Source organism: Corvus hawaiiensis, chromosome 6, assembly GCF_020740725.1.
Source record: "Corvus hawaiiensis isolate bCorHaw1 chromosome 6, bCorHaw1.pri.cur, whole genome shotgun sequence".
NCBI classification, from domain to species: Eukaryota; Metazoa; Chordata; class Aves; order Passeriformes; family Corvidae; genus Corvus; species Corvus hawaiiensis.
The window spans coordinates 11,575,540-11,598,250 of NC_063218.1; the positions used below are offsets into that span (position 1 = coordinate 11,575,540).

Consider the following 22,711-nt stretch of genomic DNA (forward strand, 5'->3'; position numbering starts at 1 on the left):
AATTTTTGTCAACTGTAAACACATGTTCACTAACTACAATTAGAAATGAAAGAATGAAAAAGTCTTCCTAGTCTCAGAATTGTCCTTGTGCTGACCCAAGTGACCATGTCTTAAGTGGTGCCAAAAGCTGGTCTATCTACATCTAGAAAATAGTTTGGGATTTTTTTTCTGCTTTGTGCCTCCCTGACAGCATTAGAATATACATATGAATTATATAAAATAATATTCCCTTCCAATTAAAAATGACTTAAGATTGCCTCAGGTGGTTATTGATTCAGAAGTTTTTTGTCTCTTTTGAGGAAGGTGTGGACTGATTTCTGCAGTGGCCTAAAAAGCAGGATAAGTGGACTTTGCAAAAAGGGTACAGAATTCTTAAACTGCAATCACAAAGTAGCTGCAGTTTGAGTTTGTGGCATTAGTAAGGGATTACAATCAGTTCTTAAAGCTTTAAGGTTAATATATGGTTTAGTTTATATTCCAATGTCAGTACACTTGATTATACATGGAATTTATGTGCAAACACACACAATCTTGTAACTGTATTATAAATAGTTGATTCATGCATTGAGCTTTTTAATCATAGGAACTAGTGATAATTACAAGCATTCTAAAGCATAAGCCAGCATAATTCCATTGTAATCTTAGGAAGGAAAGTCTTGCATTTGCAAAGGCGGTAGCAAAATTCCCAATGCCTTCCCTAAACTGGACTTTGCTTTAATATAAAAAATGATTAGCAACAAGCTAGTAATTGTTTTTTATCTATTAAGTGGGACTGTTTAGTTTAACAGGACACACAATAATGTTCTTAGCAAAAGCTCCTTCGGTGCTTTTGGTGTATTCCTGGAGCACAGACCTGGAAAGCGTAGGTCAGATACCACATTGTGGGAATGAGCTCTTAGTCTGGGAACAGGACAGACATTTTCTGCTTCTTTAATGTGACACTTGGAACATGTTTTAAAGGGGTGCTGAAATAGAAAATGGGAGTTCATTGTGTAGGTGAGAAAAAGCAGAGAATTACAAATGTGGTGAATGATAAAGGAGACTGTGGTGTGGTAGAAGCCAGGCAATGTATGTGACTGGCTACTTCTGTTTTTCTATTTCTTCCCCACGTACTGAGAAGCTGTACCATATCTCAGTATAGACCATCCTTTCTCTCCTTCAAAGTTATGTAAAAAGTCTTTATGCCATGCAAATTATTGTAGCGGTACATTTAATGTACTTTTAACTTCAGGTGATACTATTTGCAGATAGAAGAAGGAATTAAAAGTTACAAATAGTGAGCAAGCATCCCATGAGCAATTCTAGTATCCCTATTGCAATGAATAATTTGGGCAATTGTACTGTTTGAAGAAACATTATTTTTTTAAGTAGGTATTAGAAAATGTCCATGGAAAATGAGTCAGAAGAGTCATTATCTTCACCACAGCCCCCCCTTACAGAATTAGTTTCAGCTTTCTGAGAGCAAAAAAAGGCCATGTGACTTAGTCATCCTACAAAAATTACTGGAGAAACTAGATTTTAAATACTGATATCACACACTGAAACGTTAGTGAGCAATCTATAAAACAAAATAGGTCTGGGAATGCTTGCAGGCACTGTAATTCAACCCACACTTTTTATTCTCTCCATCTCTTTTATTCTTTTATTGCATTATATTAAACTGAATGGATAATTTAAGCAATTAAAAGGCAAAATAATTTTCCTGGCCTAAGAAATTACATTGGTTTCCTTAGGCTTGTTAAGTTTTATGTCAAAATTCAGTTTTTCAGTGTTAGTGTAATATAGAAAGGGTTACATGGATTAGAAGGGCTAACATAAAATCTCCAAAAGATTAAAATATTTACTACTTGACAAAAGCATACATAATCAAGCTGGCACCTCCTTACTACAAATGCATGTTTAAAAGTTTAAGTTTGGAAAGGTTTTAAAGGATTACTTTTATTAAAATGTCTCAGGTTGCTAGAAACAGACCTCATGGTAGACAAACAGTAAACAAGGTCACATACTTCCTACCTGTTGAATAGGGAAAAGCATGCCAGACTTCTTTGCCAAAAATCCCCTTTCGTGCCTTTGTTCTAAATAAACCCAAGGCAGCTCATTGCCAGAGCCTCTCTGCTTCCCGCACCCCCTCCCACTCCAGGCTTAAGATTCCATTTCTAGAAGCAACAGATAATTGGGGATCTTTTGAAATCAAGTATTGAGTTTTCTATTTTTAGCCACGCTAATAAGGATGAACTGAAATTCTTTCCAGAATTTCACCTCTTCAGCTTAGGAACGAGTAATCAAAATTTGTAATAACGCCGTGGTTTGTGTTTTATGTTAATGGCTGAAGTGCCTCAACAGCCTTGGGAAAGGAACAGCTTGCTTGTCTAATTGAAGCTGGCAATATTTCCACGTCTTATTTCAGCTGGTAGGTACTGTAGCAACCAAGGTCATGTAAGAAAATTTCAGCATATGGTAACAGCTGTGCCTGTGATTGCAATATTTTCTGCAGATGGTTTATTCATCATTAGATAACAGTCATGATTATTGAGGGACTAATTGGATTTTCAAACAGCTAATCTTAGAGGATGGAAAAATTACAATAGAAAAATTTGGTGTACCTTAGGGAGTTTCTTTATTCAGCTCCTTGCCAACTCTCAAGTTTTTCTTTAGTGTAAGAAGATATTTCCTTTCTTTATTTGCTTTCTGCCAAACAGTTTCATCACCCGCTAGAGAAGCAGTCTCCCTCAGATCTTTTAAATACTAATGTCATCTTTCTGCCATGTATGGTACCACCACCAAAAATCTGGATTTTGTTTAAGCCTTTTAAATGTCTGGTATGCTATACAGTTCAGCATGTCAGAGTCCTTACTTAGGACAGCCTTACATATGTTTGTACAAGGTCGAGAAGATCGTGTTAGCAAGTTAATCTATAACAGTACATAGAGAACCAAGCATTGTTCTTTCAATCATCAACAAGACACATTTTCCAAATCACAGCCCTGAACATGCTTCTGTCCAAAAAAACTAGAAAAAATCCAAAGAGTTATGAGACTGATGCAGATTGTGAGGATCCCAGAGTTATCAGAGGTGGGGGTTATGGTATGAGAAGTCAGGCACAGAGGTAATTGGCATGAATGAGTGTTTTAAGATCAAACAGAATTGTTCTTCTCATCATGTTACCAAAATTCCTTCCTGGAAGATGGCAAACCAAAATAGGTATCTTAAAATGCTTTTATGTTTTGTCAAGTCAGGGCCATATGACTCTTATATTGATTCAGAAGGTGAAGACCAAAGTACTACGCAGGAGCATAGGTAACATAATCCATTCCTTAGAGGATATGTCTTGGGCTCTAATACCAGCATTTTGTCTAATAACAGCAACAGTAGTAAGATCAGACTGTTAAAGGTTTTCATAAAGATTTAGACTACTCAGTAACATCTTACGTTTAACAATTGATTGATATTTAAATATACAGTCTTGAAGACTTTTAGCCCATAATAGCTCCTGGATGTGGGCTATTTGCTACAAAAACTCATGTACAACTCTTAGCAATTAAAAAAAAAAGGAAAAAAGTACCATTTAGTCTTGCTGGATTTCTACATTAAAAATCTCTTTTAACTCCTTTCTCTGGAAATATGTATTCTTTTGTTTCAGCTCAACCACAAAAAAGGCTAGACTAAAAGAATACTGATGTCTTACATAATAGAATTTTTTTTCTCTATCTGATCTTTATTCTTTCTAGGCTGATCTTGCAAGTTATTTAAGGACACCTTAAAGTTAGAGTGCTCTAGGAGACTGATACAGTGGCCACAGCTCCAATGTTATGCTGGGGATCTGTGTAATAAAAAATAGAAGGCATGGCTACTGCAACTCTTTTGAATATGTTATGATCAGCATAATACGTCTCATTCAACCACACGTATGAAGTTTTACTCTGGTAATATTACTGAATGATGATTGTGCTCTGGTCAGTTTAAAGACATGATAGGCTGAGTTCCACTGTGGGAAGAAAAGATGATATTCCATCCTCCAATCCCCTTCTAATGACAGTAAAGTTTTCCAAGACTTTAATCTTATTGAGTGTCTCTCCTCAGATATGGAAAACAATGGGAAACATGCTAGTGAATGGAATAAAATCATACTTAGAACAACAGTCTAAGAGGAGAGAGAGAAGAAATTGGCAGTTGCTGGCAGGTAAAAAGTTTGAGATGTGTACCTGAAAAGCAAGTACAGAACAAAGAGGGATGGGGACTTATATATAACCAAACAATAGGTTTAGGCTGGAATAAAAACCTTATTCCCTCATGGGAGACCATCAGCACAGTCTCACTAATGTAGACTCTCCTCACAGACAGGGAGAGCAGGTACCCCAGGGAGATGCATTGGTGAAGGCGTTGCAGTTCTTAGCCGAAACTGCAGTTGCAGGAGCCAGGTCTGAACACAGAGAACACAGGGTTCTTCTTTCAAACCTACTTCTATAGATTTTATGAATTAACGTCACTTGACATTTGAAACATGTTTTTAGGAATAATATATGAGGATACAAAAGGAAATTACTAGAACAAGGGATAAAATTAAGAACTGAGAGTTGTACTCCACAGTTACTTTAAGCAGATTATTGAAACCCTGTTTCTTAATTTACGGATCTTGTACAATGAGGATAATCTTTATCCGCAGGGTTTTGTGAATGGAATTTGTGAAGTGATTTGAGGGCTTCTCCAAGAAAGTCCTATAATCTGGAATTACAAATCTTTATTAAAATGTTTTAGTGTGTCTAAGAAGCAGGTAAAGCAAACATAAAAGCTACAAAGTTATGATTTAAAATGTTTATGTAGACTCAGTAGTATTCTGAAGGAGTAGTTATAATGCAATAGTGTACATGGATGTCTGTAAGAGTTCATGAAGTCAAAACCAGCCATAGCACTTTACCACCCTGGACTTTCTGCTTTCTTTTTAATATGTACTTAGAAATTTAATGTGTAATTAGAAATTTTATTAAAATACAATGCACTCAGCAGTGTACACTGAGTATCTTTTCTGTTTAATATCTCATTTCCATTATTCTTCTACCAAAGCCGTATCACATTGAGGCAGGTGACCTTTCCCCTCTACTCAGCACTGGTGTGGCCACACCTGGAGTGCTGTGTCCAGTTCTGGGCTCCTCAGTACAAGAGAGACATGGGCACACTGGAAAGAGGTCAAGAAATGCCCACAAAGATTATTAAAGGTTTAGAGCATCTCTGCTATGAGGAAAGGCTGAGCGAGATGGGAGCCTGGAGAAGAGGAGGTTTGAGGGGGATCTTATCAATCTACATAAATGCTTGAAGGATGGTGCAAAGGAGACACTGCCAGGCTCTTTTCAGTGGTGCCCAGTGACAAGATAAGAAAGAGGAAACAGTTTTTTACTGTGAGGATGGCTGAGCACTGGTACAGGTTGTTCAGGGAAGTTATGGATTTTCGCATCTTGAAGGTATTAAAAATCTGCCTGGACATGATTTAAGGGAGGTCCTGCTTGAGCCGGGGGATTAGACCAGATGAATTCCAGAGGGTCCTTCCAACCTCAGACATTCTGTGATACCTGATCTGTGATGTTAACACAGATTTTCTGGCACAGACAAGAATTTATCAACAAGTTTGAAGAGCTCTAGAGATGGCATGTGAAGTTCTAAATGTTTGTGTTTGTTGGATATGCTCAATAGTGTAGCTAAAGACTCCTTCAAACCAATAAAACCTCAAGCTAAGAACTTGCCTAAACTGAAGATGGGAGAAGGAAGGAAAGAAACTTTGCAAACAATGAATTCCCCTTATGTTAATGAGAGAAACACGGGTTTATCAAAGCTCAGCTGAGTATTTTGGTGATCTCCTTCAATAGCCTCTTCTACAGCTATTAAACCAGATTTTAAATGAGCAAGGAATAGAAATCCCTCATAATACTCATTCTAAAATTAGAAACAAGGCTTAAGAACATGTTTCCACATCTAATACACAGCCAGAGTGCTTCATTATAGCAATCACAAAACATTTGAAGAGAGACCGATTTAGGCCAGTGTTAAGCTGACGAAGGGGGAGTGCAGAATTTAGGAAATTCTTGTTCCTTTTTCCTGCTGCTAAAATTAGAAAATCTTGGCATATTTTCAGGCCATAGACCAATTTGTGTCTTTGTTAGGTGTCCAAATGCATGAAGTTGTACTGATATAAAAGCAGTAAGAGTGAGAGAAGGATCCAGCCTTAAAAGGAGAGATGGATCAAAGATACACTCTTGAAATAATTATCAAAACTTCTTAGAGCAAGTTGAAAAAACAAGAGACAGGTAAAACAATTTTCATTCAAAGTGATCTGAAATTTCAGTAAGACAGATGATTCTGTGAGAATAGGTGAAGTTGCCTGATGAGGAATTTTTGAAGCTGTTTCAAAATACTGATAATTAAATATTTCTTTTACCCAAATTAATCTATTTTTCACTCCTGTCCTGGGTCCCTTCAATCTGCTCCACAATATTTAATTCCAAAAAAGTGCTATATTTAATTTTCCTCTTGGCCAATTCCCCCATAAGAGCTGCAGCCCTTTTTACTTTTCTTCTGTATTAATCAAAAATTCTTTGCTACAACATCACTATCTCTGCTGAAGTGCAGTTTGGCCCTACTTTCCAGACTTCTCCTCATTCTTTGTTTCAGGTTAGAGTTGTTTTTTTTTTTTTTCTGTTGGAAATATTCAGGTTACTTCTGAACCTTGTGGCACAACATGGGAGTCACATGGCTGGTGCATGGGTGGAGACCTGGCCTGGGCAATCTGAGCACTGTGTACCAGACCATCAAGCCAACAAAGTCATTTTCAAGGCACAGTTTGCTGTTTAAATGAATATAAATTTTTTTATCTCATCTTTTCCAACAAAGTCTGAAACAACTTCCCATGGAACAGGACTTCCTACTCTTACTCAGTTCTAATTTGGATCATGGGTGCCTGGAAAAATAAATGAAAACAAGATAAGTTTTGGGGTGACTTTTTGCTGTATCAGTGCCAGTGCATGCACAGTTAGCACAGGAGTGCAGTGCTGGTGGATGGGAACGTGATGAAACAGCCTCTTGGTCAGCCCATGCTGGCAAATGAGATGGTCTGTGTTTACTGAGCTGCAGGACCCCATGGGTCTATGGCAATGCTCAGCTGTTTTGTATTCCTGGTGCTGTGTGTGTCTCAGTCTGCAGTCCTAAAGGGGTCTATGTAATAAAAAGTCTGTGTTGTAGTGTAGGAGCTGTGAGCTTATCCACTCATCTTTGCTGCAGCTATTCCCTTTGAATGAAAAGTTTTTTGAGGTTACAAGTATTAGTGCAAGTAGCAGCTACACCCAGGACAACAAGGAAGAGTCTGTAGTCACCGATCCTGTATTTCCTGTGGTATCTCAACAGGAGGGGGTAATAATCTCCCACAGACCACCCCAAATCATCAAACCAATATGAACTGTACTTGCCATACCAAGAACCAGGCATCAAAGCTCAAGTGCTCACATATTCTATTAAGTGTTTTAATATTAGAGCAGGGAGACCAGAAAAACTGCAACCTTTTGGTTCCCTGAGGTCTGTAAAGAAGGCCACAAGGGACAAAACACTGTATTTTTTTCTGTTCTTCTCTACAATATTAAACCACTTAATAGAATATGTAAGCTCTTGAGCTTTGATGCTTGGTTCTTGGCATGCCAGAGGCTTTGTTACATGTTTCTACAGTAATTGAAAGAAATATCCATCTGTAGCAATTTCATTTTTTAGCAAGCTGAACAGATTCTTGGGAGGTAGGAACTGCAAACATATGAAACGGAATAAAATAGTTTCTATCGAGCTCAATTCTTTTAGTTCTGCTTTTGAGGAAACAATCACAGAGGAGTGTTGTGGAGGAGCCCTGGAATCAGAGCTGACATATTTGCAGTCTTGGTTCAAATAATGCTGCATGCAGCCAACCCTGGGGATGCTTACAAACCTGCCACACCATGTTAGCAGACAGGGCTGGGGTTATGCCACCAGGCTCCGGGTGCAAGACAGCAGCTCCAATTATCCAGCTCAGACTTGTTTCCTGAGTCACAACAACTGTTAAGCAAATCTCATCCACCTTATGGTTCATCTTCCCACTTTCTTATCCTTCACTCTGCTATGGTTTGTTGATATGATTTTGGGACAGTGATTTGTCTCTTACATTGTGTCACAATGGGACCCTGATCTTGGTCCAGAAATACAGATGATACTGTGTTACAACTAAACAGAAAATGTCACAGAACAGCTATTCAAAAATCAGCAAAAAAATGGAAAAACGGGATATGCTACAAGCAGAGGTGACCTGGTGTCTTGGAGGAGTAGGATAAAAGTGAAATGGAACTAAGAAAGGACTAAAGAGAAATTTGTAAAGCCAGAACCTTGTAGACATTTGGCAAGGTGCTGAACAGGGAAAATTTCTTTGAATAGTGGAGAATCAAGTTTCCACAGTGAGGTTTGTTATGGCCTTTGAGAGCTCAGGATTTTTACAGCTTCAGCAGATGGACTTCGCCCAGGTAATATGTTATTTTTTTGGAACCTAAGATGTGTGGTTAGCAGCACCCCCACCAACATCTTTCATTTCTGAAGTTGGCACTGTTCTGCAGTTGGCAACCAATTGCCTACAATGCATGCTCACAGCACTGTGACATCCTGACGCAGAAAACCTAACCACTCTGGAGTGCTCCATGAATACTACTTCCAATCTAAAGGCACAAACCTCCCCAAAAGTAAGGTTCGTGCACCATCTTACCTTTCTGCCAAAAACCAGCAGGGATTTGTTTGCTATTGTTTGCCCTATGCTATTCTCATCTGAAATGTGTAGCTTCAGAGAAGAATTACATTGAGATTTCTTTTTTCTGACAGGTATTAGATTGAGCTCAGTTGTGCACTGAGCTGGGCTCTCCAGGTAGCTGAGCACCTCAGGGCAAAGAGAGGTGCTGTAAGGCCAGTCTGTGAAATACATGAGATTTTAATTTACATTATGAACATCATAAGCCTTTGACTTTACAACAGCCTCTAGAGAGCAAAGCCAGAGCATCTTTTCTAGGCAGGGATGATCCCAGCAATGAAATGTCAATTCAGAGCATGTTGTTCTGCACAACTCCTCATACTGTTTTATTTTTTATTGATATAGTGAAAAAATAGAATCATAAAATGGGTTGGGTTGGAATGGCCCTTAAAGATCATTATGTTCCAACCCCTCTGCCAGGGGCACAGACACCTTCCACTAGAACAGATTGCTCAAAGTCCCATTCAACCTGGCCATGAACACTTCTAGAGATGGAGCATCCACAACTCCTCTGGGCAACCTGTTCCACGGCCTCAGAGAACCCTCAAGAAAGTGCTGGAACATTCTATGGAGCTGACATCCAACTTGCAGTAGTCAATGTCACCAGAGGAATCACTGCAGAGCAGGACAATGCCCACAACAACCACAGCTTTATGACAAAAGTGTCTAGACTTTCTTTCCCTATAGTCTGCACCCCTACAATGACAAAAGAAACAAATAAAAGATAAAAACATAACCTTTAATCTGAAAAACCTAGATTTATAATGTCCCATTATTCTGACATACAGAAATCTAGTTGCAGAACAGACTAAATGCATTTGTACACCTAACTGCCTTTGCTCACCATCTCCTTTGGGGAGCAACCCTTTTTCCAGGCTGCTTCCATCCTCTCCAAATCTAAAGCACCCACTCCAGTGATTGTGTCTTTCCCTCCCCATGAAGGTCTGGCTGCTGTCTCTCACTGCCTTCTCAGCCGTCTGTTTGCAGGGCAAGTTCCTGGCTACTTGCTGCAGCTATTCTTGTCTGCTGCTTTGCCTTGCCCTCATGCCCCCTCTGGGCACAACCTCTCCACTTTCACCTGAAGGTCCTTCCTGACCCAGTGCCTCTCCTCACAGGACACAACACAAATGGAAAACAAGCAAATTAATAATTTCACAGGTGGCTTATAGCAAAGTGTCAGTGCTGACTAAAAAAGATTTGAGAATAGCTGTAAGCGTTCTGGCAAAAAGGAAAAAAAAAAGAATGTAATCTTTGATAAAATGATGGAGGTCAGCAAACTGCAGCTAAAAATGGAGATAGCAATGAGATAAACACCAGCTGTTTTTTAAATCCTTCTGAAGCAGTGTACGAGGTGAATTTCAGGTGTTTAAGAGGACATGTGCAATGTTCTTGGAAAACACACTGCCATAAAGAAATATTAGAGGAAGGAGGAATATATGGTTGTTGCCGACCAGGATAAATTATTATTAATGTTTGCAATGGATGCCCAAATAGCAGGCACCAGAACAGTGCAATGGTTTGGCCTTAAAAAGCCTCTAGACACCAAACTTTTTCACATAGTAAGATGTAAAAGGTCCAGTTTCTGTGTTTTGCATTAGTAGGGGGGAAGCGAATAGAGAAAGCTGACAGCTGCCAGATGGCACAAATAGCTCCACATTACCAAGTACATTTCTTGTCTAAGTTTATGACAGAAGACTTGCAGTTTTGCAAGAGCTCAGCCTTCAGAAAGTACACTTAAAATTTCTTATTGTATGAATCAGGGTGACTGAACAAGGTTTTCAGCTTCCTCTGGAAGACTCTTTATCTCTGGAGTTCCTGGCCATCAGCTTCAGCCCCTTGCTTCAGTGAATTCTGAATGTCACAGTACTACCCTTCAGTCCCCTCTCACAGCTCCTGCAGTCCTCACAGCATCTCTTCGCAAGGTGTTGGAGCTACTTAGGCCTTACCTTGGTGGCTGTTTCTCCACCTATCCTTTACTGATGTGTGTGAATTCCTGAAACCACCTTGGGCAGACCTGGAAAGAAAAATGTTGAACTGCAGATCCTGTAAAATGGATAGGGTCACATGAAAAGACATAGGATGTTGTTTTTTATCTTGCTATAAGTTCATGGGATTTCTAACTTCATACAGATTCCAGAGACAAATAGGAATACTTAAACTGGGACCTTTACAAGGTACACTGAGCTATTCTCAAGTAAAGGATGAGAGAGTCAAGGCTGAAGACTCCTGTGACCGGCTATGAGTGAAGATCCACAAATATAACAGGGGAATGCAGCTTATCTGCCTGCATCTTCCTTTCTGAGGGTTTCTGCATGTAATTCTGCTCACCTTATGAGCTAGAGGACAAAATTTTATTGCTGTAAGTCATATTTCTTTTCCTGTAGAAAAGGACAGAAGCAAAAGACCCTACATGCTGGTTAGTAGTAAGATGGAATAAGATGGAACCAGAAAATTTCCCTTCACATATAAAATCAATACCTGTACTCTTTAGATAAAGTCTGTAGAGTCTGGACATTTGTGCAAGACCCCCTTTTTGCTTTGGCTAAGTTTGTCCCGCTTGTTTTCCAGGTATGCACAAATATGAAAAGAGGCTCAGCTCTGAGTTGAAGTTTCAACAACACAAACAGGGAAATCTGTTCTGTGTCATCAGTATTAGGCACTGAATTTGTATGTCTGCAGTAATTGCCAAAAGAGTTCTCACCCCAGCTTTGTTGTGTTTCTGATGTTCTCTAAATGTCAGTGAAATCAGATAACCGCCCCTTCGCTAAATAATGTCTGTCCTCTCCCTCTGTCCAGGGGACGAACATATTGCCAGGGACTTTTAAATAGAATGAAAGATGGGGAGTGCTGAAACAGCCACATGTACTTCAAATTCTTCTTATAAGAGTGGTTGTCATTAGCACAGATTATTTTTGTTCATTGCATATGTACATTTTCTAAATAAAATTCCCAGTACTATTGCCCCTTTCTCAAAAAAACATCAGGCACTGAACCCCAAAGTTATAGCAAAAGAAAATTTTTATCTCTTTAGAAGGCAAAGTAAATCATTCTGTGGGAACACAGCCAACCTGAGACTTACTGCAAATGAAAAAAAATTACACAACTATCACTTTATTTGGATCAATGACACCTGTTTTTAGGTAGATTCAGTGCAACTGTTATGTGTGCAGATGTACACACAGATGATGCTATTATTTATAGAAAGGTTCGCAGCCCACTAGAAACCATCTTGTAAAAAAGTCGACTTTAAAACCTCTGAAGATGCTTTTAGGAAGCTTCCAGATGCTTGGATAGCCAGCCAAATCTCTGGTCCACAAGAACAGAATGGAGATCTAAAAAAATCAGGTTGTGTTTTTAATTTTCTCCTGCAATATCTCTTGCACTTGGCACCAAAAGAAAACATAATAATTCAAGAGAACCAAAATCCGTCTGAGATCAAAAGAAAGTTACAGTTCAGTTCATGGATGTCCAAACTGGCATCCTGTCTCTATAGGTGGTAAATGCAACTGATGTTTCTCATAATCTTTTCTATAAATAACACCAGCACAAAGGTTTGCAAGACAGGGTCTAAAGAGAATGAGGGTAGTTGATATTCTACTCTTATCTGAATGAATGCGGTGTCATTACTGACCTTTCTTTCTTGTTAACATTGTTAAAAACTTTACCTATTAGTAAAAGAAATTTATTTTTTGGTGTAACTTTATAGACTTATTCTAGAAGAAAGAAAACTATATCTGGGCTTGATCCTGTATAAGGAACTGAAATTAATGAGTGGACAAAAGATGGGGGCAGAAATGACTTCAGTCTGTGCACTGTTCATGTGCATATCCAGACATACAGAAGTATTTCTACTGTATTTTCACCCATTTACTATTCAGTACCATGACATGTTTTCATACAGATGCTGTACCTGAGATCACCTCCTCTTTTGTTCCCTCAAAGACCTTCTACAGAGCTGCTAAGCAATGGAGAGTGCTTTTTCTTCAGGAGTGTTCTGTTCTGTCAACATTTGCTGCTTCCACAGTGAGAAATACACTTTACTCCCAGCTTGCACAATTTAAGTCTTATCACGTAGGTAAAGGCAGTCTACTGGCAGTCAAAACAGACATGTCTTACTTTGCATTTTTCATGATACCAGTACCTGTGAACGGAAACTTCACAGATTTTCAGATTTAACTACTACTGGCTTAGTTTACTTTAAATGATAAATTGTGGGAAAATAGAAAAGGATAACTGAATGTGAACATGAGAAAGAACTGAGTTTTTTCACTGGCCTGTCACTGGTTGTCCCTTAGGTTCAGTAGGGCCGCTCTAAGAAGGAGGTCTTCAAGGAAGCCAAATGACTCTGGAGCCCTCAGTCAGCCAGTCTGGGTAATCCCCAGTACCTGGAGGAGTGGAGCAGTGCTGGTGCTGACTGCACAGGTTGTTGCAGCAGAAATAGCACAGCTCCATCAAAGCACTGCTGTCCTGACCTAAAAACCCAGCTAGGGAATGAGTTCACAGCCACGGGAGCAGTGCTGAGCTGACACAGCTACCTTGCTCTGCCTGTTCACGCTCTCCTGAGCATGCAGCTTAACACTCAGCCCGCACTACATGGTGTATTTTATTTTATTTTATTTTATTTTAATTTCTTTACTCTTATTCTCTAGAGCTACATAGGATTTAACACATCCAGCAAGGCACTAGAACAAAGGGCCATGCCCAGAAAAGTAATGAACACATGCTGTCATAACATGACAGTTAAAGTCACCTCCCTGCCCCTGTGAAACCTTCTGTTTCTTCAGCCTCCTCAGCACATATGCTTTACCAGCTCAAATTCACTCCTGCACTGGTAAATACATATCATCAACTACCCTTTGATAATTTTATGCTAACAGAGTCTATGTCTCTGCTGGAAAGCACCATTTCACTTGGTTTAGTAAGCTTAAAGGGGGTTTACTCAGCTGCAAGCAATACCACTGGTTGTTGCGCAGTATGCTTTACCATCTGACCACAGACACAAAACTAGTACACAAAAGAGAAAAACTGGAATTAAACTCCTGAAATTTAAAATCTTCACTCTGGAACAAATGTCCTTCAATATTTCAAGAAGCACTAAGGAGAAGAGCAGTTTTAAAATAGTAGACAGAGTGATCAAGACTGACCTTTTTCCACAGAGGACAGTTAGTAGTTGCCTTACAAGTGCTGTATCATTCATGGAGCTAACCAAGCCCATGAAAAAGATGTGTCCCAGGGCTGAAGACCTAGAAGTCTAGGGACTTGACGGCAGAAATTAGAGCCAGAAGTCAGGGCCCTGCCAAGGCATAATTTCTTTAATTTTGAGGAAAATAAAATTACCTCTCACAGAACTTTCAAACGAATTTGAAATTCTTTAATTGAAGCTTTTATTCTAAAAGTATTTCTGTGTTATTAATTAAAGAAGGAACTCAGACCAGAACCCAGAATGGTATTCAAAACCAGTGCACCCTAACATGTGGTTTATATGTCAATCTTTGCCTAAACTATATGTGTTTCTAATCAGTATGACTTAAAATGATATTATGTCTGTGGCTTTCATAGGAAGAAAGAGATCAAAACCTAAACCTGTGCTACAATCCAGTCTTTGCCATGACTTTGGTGACAAACCTTTCTAAAATACTTATGCCTGAGAAGAGCCTTAAGCCCTCTTCCACCACCGTCCAGTCAAGCAAGTTAGTTGTTTTGGAAAGAACCATAGGATGCTTTGCCATGGGCAGGGACACCTCCCACTAGAGCAACCACCAGGTTGCTCAATGTCCCATGCAGCCTGGCCTTGAACACTCCCAGGGGTGGGGAATCAACAACTTCTCTGGGCAACCTGTTACAGTGTCTCACTATTCTCACAGGGAAGAATTTCTTCCTTATAGCTAAATTAAATTTCCTCTCTTTCAGTTTGAACTCATTACTCCTTGTCTTTTCACTACAGTTCCTGATGAAGAACCCTCTTCTTGGCTTCTTCTGGGCCCAAAGAGGATCCAAAAGGCAAACACAGCAAGAGTAACCTTTCAGTAATGCTACTTCAAAGAAATGTAGGTACTTACTTCTTTTCTTTTTTTTTTTTTAAATAATCAGTTCAGTTCCACTTTTTAGCATGTACAAAAGAGTGTAATTCACAGCTCCTTTTGTGTTCCCTCATGTCAAAATGCTATCTTACAAGTGCAGATTCATTCTGCAGAGTGCATATGTTGAAGAATCCTTGACCATTTGGGTAGAATGAAAGAGTTGCTGGAGCCCTACTCTGGCTGAATCTTCTGACCTGCACCAGCAGTGGTGTGCCGTATGGGTGATGCACGGCGCTTTGCTGAAGCACTAAACTTTCCTATCCCAGCAACCATAAGATATCCTCGCTGAACTTAGAGAAGAATGCAGCCAGTCAAATGAGAATGCAACCCCAGGGCCCTCTGTGACTCCAGTTTCAGTTCTAATCTCAGAATAGGAGCTTTATCTTGAAATCTTTATTCAGACACACACACACACACGCAAAAATTGAATCAAACTGCAAATGTATTTTCTTCCCACTTGCCCTTTTCATGAAAAAGGATCTCAGGCAGGCTTTGAATAAACATTATGAAGCTTTTCAGTATACCGGTCATAAAATCCCCATTTCTGCCACTGGAACTAATTCAGAGTAAGGATCTGAGGTCCATCCCACCTCAGGACAGGGAACCACATGCACCTGCAGGAGAATAGGACACTACAGCCGGCTGCCTCCTGTAATCATGTGCAACTGGCAGCTCACAACAAGCACAAGGCATTCAGAGTTCACTGAAAGTAGAAGACAAAACAACTCCAATTACTTTTTTATTTGCTCCATGTTGGGCAGCTTCATGCAGCCTGTAACCAGGGCAATTGACGCACAACAACTTGTTATCTGTGAGGGAATGTACTTCAGCCAGAAGCTCTAAGACATTGCGAGGGTTGATCTCTGACCTGCAGGAGGTGTACTTCTACTTTTAAAAAGCTTGATATTTACATGGAATAGTTGTTTCCAATAAACCTGGTGGTTTTCTCCCCTCATGCTTGTTGTTTTAACTATTGCATTAATAACTAGAAATTCATGACAGCCCCATAAAAATCATGTCAAAAGGACATCAAGTCTGTATGAGCAGCCCTCAGAATAGTGCTGTTATGCTTCAACATGACTGTCAGATTATTATTTTTAAATAACAAGTAGAAGAGACAATCTCTTCTCATCCTTGGAAACCAAGCTGTTTTTTCGCTGAGACTTAAAACAACATTAGTCTGAGCCAGAGACTAAGCATGGGAAAACTGAATGTTGATGATTTGCATCAGGCATTGCTATTTCAGCCCCAGCCCAGGCTCATAGAAAGAATTGTCAGACAAGTTTCAGTGCAGGCAGGTTTACAGTATAAATGCCAACAGGACAACATAAATAGTAGTGAATAAGACTTGCTGGATGATTGGACAGAAATACTATGGTGTGTTGTGAGTGCATTGTTAGTCATTGTGCTGTTTGTTTCTTTTTTTCTTTTTTCAGGAGGTTTGCACTTATTATACTGAATAGATATTCTTAATATATACTTAATATATATTCTCAAACCCCAGAGTTCCCCCTTATCCCATAGCTGTGATTACCCTCCCCCAAAGATAAAGACATATATGCACACAGTAATCATCACCAGAGCTTTCACAAATACCTGGGCAAGAAGCAGCTATCACCACTCCATTTGTAGTTTCTATGTATGATATGGCAAGTGCACCATCTAGTCACAGCATCGCTCACTGCCACAGCCATGGCCTGCTAAAGCACCTTGCAAACATTCAAGCACACAATGTCCATGTTCAAAGTGTTCTTTTTTATTTTTTTTTAATATACAATCAATTGGGTTCACTGGAACTGTAAGGCATATGCATTTCTGTAGAAAAAACATGAATATTGATTGGAGAGAGGCTTGTGGGCAGCCTTAGCTGGAAGTTTTCAGTGGAAATTCACTCATTTGCAAACTCAGCAATGCCCACAAGAGACAGAACATATGTAAGCGTTTATTATGTGAATACATCTGAAGACCTATTTAAGCTGATAGTTTAATGCTCCAAGGTTTGTACCACAGGCTTCAATAACATTTTGTCTCCTCTACATCAAGTTCTTCCAAAGACTGGAGAGAAGAAAGAACAGCAAGGAATCCTTTTAAGCTGCAATTGCTTTTTTGAAAGACTTACGTCATGGTCCTACCCAAAGGAACAACACTGTTTTTGCCTAGCTATAGGCAGGATACAGACAGCTCTTCAACTATTTAGGATAGTCTTTGCTGAATATCATTGAATTAAGGTGCAATTGTGTTTTCTTCCAACTTGCCCTTTTCATGAGCAAGGACCTCAGGCAGGCTGAATATCATGTTTGCTGAATATCATCAATCCCATTTCAGCCTCCTCACTTCTTGCATCTCTTTAAACTGTGCAATGGATGGTAGACACTCATCCATACCAGAATGTCGAATTCCTCATCATCATGTAGTGGTCACACATGCCCTGCCGCCTGTAAGCAATTGGGTAGAGTATGGCAAATCTAAACAGCACATCTCAGGGGGAACAGAAGAAAAGAACAAAGCCTAAATTCCCTGCTTCTTCTAGCTATGCCACCTACTTAGATTTCCTCCCCTGCCTGAAGCTAGTCACGCCTGCTAGAACGACAAGGACTTTGAGGACTTTCATTGTTTCCAGGTTAACTGGGTGGCCTTCATTCCTCTTCTGTCTTGGGATTCTGTGGAGACCATCCCACTGTTTTACTTCACATCCTCAAAGAAAATGCTTGGACTCACCATTCCATTGTCTCTTTAAAGTAGGCTATTTCTCCATTTTCTTCTCCTTTTTTTGTGTGCCTCTGCTAAGTAGAACATGAAGCCCATTGCTAAAGTTGTTAGTGGATTATGGCTGCCTCGATTTGGGTGTGATTTTCCATTCTAAATGCTCTACCACCACTCTATTTGTTTACTTTTATCCATGCCATTGTGGTTGCTCTCAAGACAGATGGATTTAAGACACTAGTGTGCTTAGAGTTAAAGGAGCCCCTTTTTCCCCAAATTCATGCTTCTGGAAATGATATCAATGGACATGACCACCCTGGATCCACCTACTTAGGAACTGGAAGGAGCTACTGGAAAGCCATTTGCATGTCAAAATTTTGTAACTTGGCCAACAGAGCTAACAATCTCTAAGCTTTTCCCTGGAGAGGAAAGTCTTGAGGCTGGGGGACAGCCTGAATTTTTTGCACCCTTTTTCACTCATCAGTACTATTTTTTTTTTTTAACGAAGAGCATAACCGTAGGATAGAAAAATGAAAATCTCCAGCCAAGATCAATGCAGAATCCGTGCAGTAATGAGCAAAATATCAAAAGGACTGATATTCAAAAGGGAGACAACACCCCAAGGTAACAGCAGCAGTTTCATTGAAACTATTGGACAATTCCAGCTTTCTGAAGGGGAGAACAGGACTGGGCCTGCAGGCAGCTGTGCGGAACAAACCTGATAAAGCTGCAGCTTCTCCCTCTTAGCTCCCTCAACCTCACACGTGCTCCTATAAAGCACAAACTAAGATCTCCCCTGCTGAGCTAATCTCTTAGAATATAACAGCCCTGAAGTTGTCTAAAGAAAAACTGCCTCAGACAGGGCTCCACATCAGACTTGGTCCCTTTATGGCTCTTTCCCAACAGTAAGCCCACACGTGATCCTTATGCTTTCATCTCTGGCTTCCAGGCAATCTTTGTTCTCTCTCAGCAAGGAGGCATCACTAACTCTTTCTTGGGCTCAAAACTACAGGGACTACTCCAACACTCCCTGAAAACAGGCTGCCTCTCATATCTCCCAGCAATCTAGGCTCCCAGCCACCAGATCAGTCAGATCTCCTTAGTCTTCTAAGTCCCATTAGTTAGGAAGAAAAACAGGCACAGGTGAGAGTAAAGGCACGAATCCCTTCAAAGCTTACATTTGCCCATGATAAAATGCAGGACTCTTATAATACTTCCCGTAATTTAAACACTGGAAAGTAGAATGGAATAAGTCCAAATTTATTTAGCCTTTTGAAATATTAACTATTTCTTGCTGGAAATGTTGTAGATGCACAACTCCCAGCAAGCTGTGATGTGCCTGCATCTGTTCTGAAAATCTGGGTGAAGTTCTGTCCTTGAATTTGGTACAAAAAAGATTTTTCAAAATTAAAACACATATTTTCCCTTTTCCAATTTGAACACCTTAGGCAGAGACAGGCAAATAAAAATCTCACCATACGGTGTGAGTAGCATAAGAATGGATATTCAATTATTAACAAAGTTGCTGTGCATGCCCTTTTGAGTTAAAAAAAAATAGTCAAGCAAAATGAGAGAGGCTAGGAGCATACCAGTGTACCAAAAATCTTTTCATTTAGCTGAATTTATATAAAATAATTTCTTGGTTTTCCTTTCATTATTCTTAATTTCCTCTCAGTGACTGTTCATTTAAGCTACTTTCATTCATGTAGTTTTCTTTATATATCATAGAATCCTAGAATGGCTTGGGTTGGAGAGGACCTTAAAGACCATCTAGTTCTATCTCCCCTACTGTGGTCAGGAACACAAATAGGTTGCTCAAAGCCCTATCCAACACTGCCCTTAAACACTTTTAAAAGTGCACAGTGTCTGCATTTGGTCTATCAAAAGCCATGTACAAGTTAGAAAAATGGCTAAATTCTACTTTCAGTTTAATTCCAAAAGAGAACAGTAATTCTCTTCGGGGAAACACTGCTGTCTTTCTGTGCTGATGCCGAAGTGGTTTTGCTGCAGCTCACCATGTCAGGAGCAATGGTTACCTACAGAAGGACTGCTGGCATGTTCTCGTTCTCTCTTTTTTGCCATTTTCCCGTAACCAATCACCGCGAACGCGTTACAAACTTTTCGATGCAAAATGCGAAGGAAGTGGATTGAAGAAATTTAGACGGTTCTGTGTTCAAATACTGCCATCAAGCGGATAGACACAGTAGAAGGCTGCAACTAATAGTAAGGACATTGTTTTGAAAGAGGAAAGTGGACAGAGAGATGAAGAATAAAACAGTATTTTTGCTCCAAGCTTCACGTTATAAAAACATTTTTGGTCTAATAAAAATTCCTTACTAAGCCTGGCTTATTCCCCCTTCTTTATATTACATCACTTTCATACTTTAGCATCTCTGAAGTTGCTTAGACTTGCCTTTAAGAGACCATGAAAATATAACAATGTTACTCTCTGCCTGTAGAATTTGTTTCAATTGATATGGACAAGAACGATTCTTCATTGTGTACCCATGGACTTCTCTGAGACCCTCAGATAGGAGCTTCAGCACAGGTTCCCCAACTCAAAGACCTACAGGGGAGTGAAATGGAAGAAAAATTATCCTTTTGAATTTTAGCGCTAATAACCAAAATTAATTAATTCAACGGCCCGTTCAAATCCCAGAGCAACAGTTCAGTTTATATTTGAAACTGAAATATTCCTCTTTACATGATATCTTATTCTCCCTCTTGCAAAGTTTTAAAACAACCTTCATTATCATAATTCTAAAATGTATCTTCACCTCCTTCAATAAAATTAAGAGAAACTTCAAAATATTACTTGATTTTAAAAGGGGCAAAATCCCAGTGCATTTTCTGGATTGCGCTCATTTAATGGCCACAGAGATGCAACAAAGATTCCCTGTCTTTGTGGACCTTTGTGCCGATTCCCATACGGGTTGAGCAACTACAAAAGTCTTCTCTCAAGACACTTCTTTCACCTAAGCCAGTCATAACTGGATATTTTCCTAGGCTGTGTGACTTCCAGGAACACAGGATTTGTCCATGGCTCATTCACAAGAAATGCATGGTAAATGAGATGTGTTTTGGAAAATACACAATGTATGTATAGTACATGTGCAATGATTTCATGTTCTCTGGATGCATATGCATGTGGTTCTGCCAGGAAAGTCCTGTATTTACAAAACCAAAAAGTGTCCTATATCTGTAGCAAATTGTTCTGCCCTTAAGGCTGTGATAGTAAATAAATTTGCCAAGGCAAACTTGAGAACTTGGAGAGGGAATGACATAGTTGTGAGAAGTATTGTACTCGGCCAGTGAAAACTGCCCTGTTGTTTTCAGGGATGGTTTGTACATTTTCCTGTAGCCAGGTCCTTAACACTGCTTCACTCTCAAAAGCTGAAGGTCTGTTTTAAATAGAAATACCGCGGTCCACCTGGATCTAAATATTTCTTTGAAAACAGAACCTCATATTATCAACCTAGAAGAGCAAACTAGCTGGGCTGTGGATATATCATCAGCAGATGGTTCAGCACTTCCAAATGGAATCCTTACTGATCCTAAGCAATGCATACATTGTTGGTTTATGCACCCATATCAAGAACGGTAGCAAAAAGAAAAGCCATGTATGTATTCACTAATCAGATATCCTTGTCCAGAATTCAGTGGAATTATTACTTCATATGTTCTACTTTTGCAGCAGACAGACCTCTCCCCCACCACAGCTATGTAATATCCCCCCTCCCCAGAAAAAACAAAACCAACATCTTCCCCTCAAAAAAACCCCAAAACCAAAACCCACCCAAACAAACTCAAAACAAACCAAACCAGAAAAAACATCCACAACCTGTCTCTAAAAACCAGATATTTGTGGAACATCTATCGGTATTTTGTTAACAGGAGCAGATGCTAAGATGGCTCAAAGGGAGGTAGCTAAAATAAAAATAATATAATAATATATTCCCCCACTGTCCCAACCCACCCCTCAAACTAGTTGTCCTTACTTATTTTTTTGTTTACACAGGCAGTAGGGCAGGGACAAGTTTGAATCTCAGAGGCATCATTGCTTGACTAAAGGAGAACATACAGAAATCAAAAGGTGAGACATGGCAACATAGGTTAGTACCTATGGCAATGGGTATCATAGATACATTGTTCTTTGTCCATTGATAAAAAATATGTAGAATTAACATGAAACTGAAGTGGTATCACTGCTGCGTCTTCTCTTTGCTCTTATGTCAGTGTTTATGCACAATGCTTGTTTTAAATTTCTTGCTTTGGAGACCTGTTGCAGGCTATTGGTCCATAATCTTTTTTATCATTCCAGTTGTCTGTCACTTATGTGGTGATAAGGCTTTGGAGTAATTCATGACACTAACAGCACAGATATGAAAAACAAACAGACACGTTTAATTATTTTCTGGAACAGAGAAGCTAAAGACAGATACTACTTTCTTCAGACTTTCCTGTTTAAGGTAACACTTTTTCCCTTTGGAGAAGGTAGCAGGACAATAGCAGTCTTTTATACTGTTCATTCGCATCACTAATGATAGGAAGGATACTGGGAGTTGAAATCTGTTCTTTTTCCATGCTGTGCAAATGACCTTTTCTTCAAAAATGCTCTTCTGTCTGCATAGGAAGAAATGCACTGTGATGGAGGAGCAGCCAACTGGGTCACCATGGCCAAAAAACAGGGTGACAATTTATAAATATGAATTATAATTTCCTAAATTTTGTATGTTTAAAATACAAAGCTTTGTTACTTAAAGTCTTGTTCTGTCCTGGAGCAGGCCAAGCTCTAAGGGATAGGGGAGCCTCTGCTCAAAGGTGGGGGGAAGGTGTACAGGCGATTCAGGAATTTAACCACTGATTCCCAGCAGATATCTGAAGTTGTAACTGGTTTTGAATTAAAGCTGGAAAATACCCAGTGGAGTTATGCATGTTTCTGATTATCTCCAAATTGACCCTAACATATTTCTAATCACGTTAAAATGCACAATACTGAATTATATGTTTAAAACACATTGGTTTAAAAGAAGTGTGTCAACTCCTGTGACTCACGTTTCATGGCTTGAAATTCAACTCTGCTTACCTGGTTTTACATTCATCTGGGTTGCTAGGTCTCCTTCAAACTTCACTA

General features: G+C 39.5%; 1 long non-coding RNA gene across 1 annotated transcript in view; it reads left to right on the forward strand.

Moving 5' to 3' along the window:
• LOC125328037 overlaps positions 1-21,671 on the forward strand; it is a 270,003-nt gene extending 248,332 nt beyond the window's left edge. The window contains exons 12-13 of the long non-coding RNA XR_007204508.1: positions 14,739-14,841; positions 21,596-21,671. This is a non-coding gene — a long non-coding RNA (uncharacterized LOC125328037). The remainder of the gene's footprint in view (positions 1-14,738; positions 14,842-21,595) is intronic.
• Positions 21,672-22,711: the final 1,040 nt, after the last annotated feature.